This window comes from Ylistrum balloti, unplaced genomic scaffold, assembly GCF_031769215.1.
Source record: "Ylistrum balloti isolate Yb309-2 unplaced genomic scaffold, AGI_CSIRO_Ybal_v1 Utg370154, whole genome shotgun sequence".
Taxonomy (NCBI): domain Eukaryota; kingdom Metazoa; phylum Mollusca; class Bivalvia; order Pectinida; family Pectinidae; genus Ylistrum; species Ylistrum balloti.
This window is the reverse complement of record NW_026782153.1, coordinates 398,582-402,815: the sequence shown is the minus strand read 5'-3', so window position 1 is coordinate 402,815 and position 4,234 is coordinate 398,582. Positions and strand designations below refer to the sequence as shown.

General features: G+C 35.5%; 1 long non-coding RNA gene across 1 annotated transcript; it reads right to left on the bottom strand.

Annotated features, from left to right (window-relative positions):
* Positions 1 to 635: 635 nt before the first annotated feature.
* On the bottom strand, positions 636 to 3,918 carry LOC132550870 (uncharacterized). Its single transcript, XR_009554230.1, has 3 exons — positions 3,779 to 3,918; positions 1,231 to 1,401; positions 636 to 784 (listed from the first exon to the last, which is right to left on the bottom strand). It is a non-coding gene; the product is annotated as an uncharacterized LOC132550870 (long non-coding RNA).
* Positions 3,919 to 4,234: the final 316 nt, after the last annotated feature.

Below are 4,234 nucleotides of genomic sequence, written 5' to 3'. Positions count from 1 at the left end.
TATATATACCGGGTGGCTGAAGAAAATCAAAATAAATCGACAGAAAAAAAAAACAGGTGGAAGAGTGGAGTTACCCCGGTTACTTACCCATATCATACCTACATGACTTAATCACTCGGTACTATCAATCGCTGGTGTCAAAGGTTAACACCGATAAGGTGAATACTTCCTTATTTGGTGCATAGTTTACCCTAAACGACCACAAAGAAGAATATTATAATGATTGTACAAATGTTACTTTGACTACCAATCGTCTTCTAAATCTAAAAATAGATGTTTCCATTTTTAGGTGAAATGAATTTCTATTTCTCCAACAGTTTGGTGAGTGGCTCTTACAAAATGTGGTTTCGCATAGAACCTCTCTCTTATCTTACTTATATCAATTATCACTTTCTTAAATGTAATTCCAATATATTATTTTAAAGGATTTTTGTTATTCGTTGCATTTTCGAAAATAAAACACAACCAAGAAAAATATATACATTGAAAACAAAATCTATAAGGAAAATAGCCTATTCCGTATAATTCCTCGAAAATTACATTCGTCCTTCTTTAAATCCGCGAAAATATGAGTCATGAAAAAACTGATCGGCATAGTATTATAACATCAAGTTCTTAAACAGATATCGACACTTAGTACAATATAATAAAGCATGTTTTTTATAAATCATTTATTGACACCTCAAACAGTAACAACAACCGCCAAAGAAAACAAATCCGACCGAGTATTCAAACAAATCCTGCCGATGGTTGACGGACACTGTTCAGTTTTGCTCAGTAAGACCTGAAACACATGGATAAATTCAAAACACTTACAAACATATGTATTTACATTCATTATCATAAACAAATAACAGAGGTAAGAAATGAAATCCGTATTGATCACATCACTAACAATCGACCGTCGTACCTTTAGATCTAGACCTATTACTTTCCTCTCTGTGTTTACCTCTCATCTCTATTCTATTGGATCTCGTACCTATTATACTTACCTCTCTCCTGTATTACTTCATGGTAGCCCCCATCCTGATATGCTGATACCTCACTCCTCCCCTTCTGTGGGTACTTCTATGGCAGCCCCTATCCTGATATGCTGGTACTTATCTCACTCCTCCCCTTCTGTGGGTACCTCTATGGTAGCCCCTATCCTGATACACTAGTACTTACCTCACTCCTCCCCTTCTGTGGGTACCTCTATGGTAGCCCCTATCCTTATACACTAGTACTTACCACTATCCTCTATTCCTCTGTGGGTACCTCTATAGTAGCCCCTATCCTGATACAATTGTCCCTTACAGCCATAATGGGCCACATCATTCCAGTCAGGCAAAACAGCATATAAGATATCGTAAATGACACCTTGTTCACCTTCCCATGACTTGCCGCCATGAAGGGCATCGACTGAAATAAGACAAATTTGCCATCATTTGTTACATAGAAATCGAAGAGGACCAAACGTTGGCACATTTTATTATTCGTCAGAGGCTGCTAAATTTTGAATAGTAACTGGTCTTTTCCTGCCTTTGTAAACAACAGTTTTCTTCCTAATGCCTCTCTTGACTCCTTTAGAATTTATTTCAGAATTTATTTCAGAATTCTCCTCAGTGATGAAAGCGTTTGATACTGTCCCCTGTCATACTAGAGACTTTAAAATACTTGTTTAACGTTCAGCATTGCAGTAATGTAACGACTCGTTGTCAGTATGATGTGGCCGATTGGTGAGTTTTATTTCGGAAATAAGCTTCAATGATGTTGCATTATAAACCCGGTATCAGTACCATACTCTCCAAAAAGGGGTTGCCTCCCACAAACACACGTGTTCATCTCGAATACATACGGAGTCCTTAAAATACTACAGATATTAATTGGGCGTAAAGCAACACAAAAGCGAACGGTGTGATCCATAAAGTTCCCTGTATACTGTAAATCACTTTACTTCAGCGAGTATTTAATTTCGCGAAAGGTCAGAGCTTTATTCGCGAATACATTTTTCGCGGGTACCACACTACTACAGTAGTTTATTTAAGGGCAACATCAGCATGAGTATATCCCCGAGGGACTTGAATTTGGCGATGATGATACTCGCGAAAAAACGCAAAATATAATCCCTTGAGAAGAATAAGTGATTTATAGTATTCTATTGGTTTCCGAGACAGTCAAAATACAAACATTCAAAGACGCTCCTTTTGAATAATTTCAGATATTTTTTCGGATGAAAAACTCTTCATATTGGTGAAAAAGGAAAATAGAGCAGAATTAATTATACAACTTTGACCCACTTTATGATCAATGAAAAACTCTTCATATTGGTGAAAAAGGAAATAGTGCAGAGGTTATCATAAAACTTTGACCCACTTTAGGATCAATGAAAAACTCTTCATATTGGTGAAAAAGGAAATAGTGCAGAGGTTATCATACAACTTTGACCCACTTTAGGATCAATGAAAAACTCTTCATATTGGTGAAAAAGGAAAATAGAGCAGAATTAATTATACAACTTTGACCCACTTTATGATCAATGAAAAACTCTTCATATTGGTGAAAAAGGAAATAGTGCAGAGGTTATCATAAAACTTTGACCCACTTTAGGATCAATGAAAAACTCTTCATATTGGTGAAAAAGGAAATAGTGCAGAGGTTATCATACAACTTTGACCCACTTTAGGATCAATGAAAAACTCTTCATATTGGTGAAAAAGGACAACCCACTTTAGGATCAATGAAAAACTCTTCATATTGGTGAAAAAGGAAATAGAGCAGAGGTTATCATACAACTTTGACCCACTTCAAAGGATGACACTGTAAATCACTTACGCATGTGATTTACATTTACGTTGATAAGAGAGGAGAGTTAATCAAGGATTCTACTTTATCCTGATGATTAATACGAATAAAATTGGCATCCATGACGAATTGGTACGTCTCTCAAAATCAAAATGATTTACAGTAAGATTTGTTTCCAAGGCTTACGAGACCAAGTAAACAACAGTACGAGCGCGCTGACCTAAACGTATGCAGTGTCCTTGATATTTAACCTGTGTGCAAACAAATGTTCTTATCTAAAACACAACTCGGTGTAGAAGTCTATATTTAACCACCAGCACACAGCATAAGTACACATTAACGTGTCGACTTGCATTATGCATTAACAGGGAGATATATTTACAAAGCAGATTTTAAATAACTCTAGATTTCAGGTAACATTTAATTCACTTCCTAAATGGAATTATAGTATATTGCCCTCTGAAAATTGCAATGCGAAAATTCATTTCTATTAACCTACACGAGAAATCAAGGATATCTGGACTCAGTTGAATTAGAGAAACCAAGAAAAATACAATAAATTAATACAATGGGTATTTGTCACGCATGAATGCACCTTCTTACTTCTTGATATTTTTTCCTAAGTATCAAATAGGATCCACTCATCTCTATTCCAAATGAAATGATGACGTCATGTTCGCTTATTGAAAAAACAGATGCAAATACCAAAGTCTTTAGCAGGAACTCATGCTTGTACATTGTTTATACATCGGTTGATGACATCGCATATTGCATAACTTGCATGTTTATAAAGTAATAATGGTAGACACCAAAAATATACTGTTAGACAAATATAAACAAATAAAATTGATTATGCTGAAAATAAGTTCGTAACCCACAAATTTCAATTTACATTTTATATTCATACCAAAAGGAATAAGGTCATCTCCCAAGAGCATAAATGTGACTTGGTTCGCATTGTTTCCATGGATATGAGCAAAGGTTTTTTACTTACATCGTTAGGATATCCAGGAGGGTGATCACGGAGGACTTTTCCGGTTGTGAAAGTCCGGCGAGGGACGACTGTTTTGTGTAAATTGGACCATAACCTTGTCATTGACGCCATCTTAATGACGATAAGAATTTCCGCGTGTCAGAAAATCACGTACGCCAAGTCGAGCGTTTGCATACTACTATCGACTGCATTAACCTGATTTTATTGTAGTAGTTATAAAGCTTACCACAATTGCTCTCAGAAAATAATTCTATTCAGATAACATATTCTTGCCAAGAAAATGCCTGAAGACGTTAGAATAATATTTTGTCATGTTTTATAAAATCGTTGTTTGAATAAACAGGTTTCTACACAAAACATTACACCAATCGGTCCTATTGTCATATCACACACACATATATATTTATATATATATATATATGACGTATTGTTATATAACATTTCATGGTATGCCTG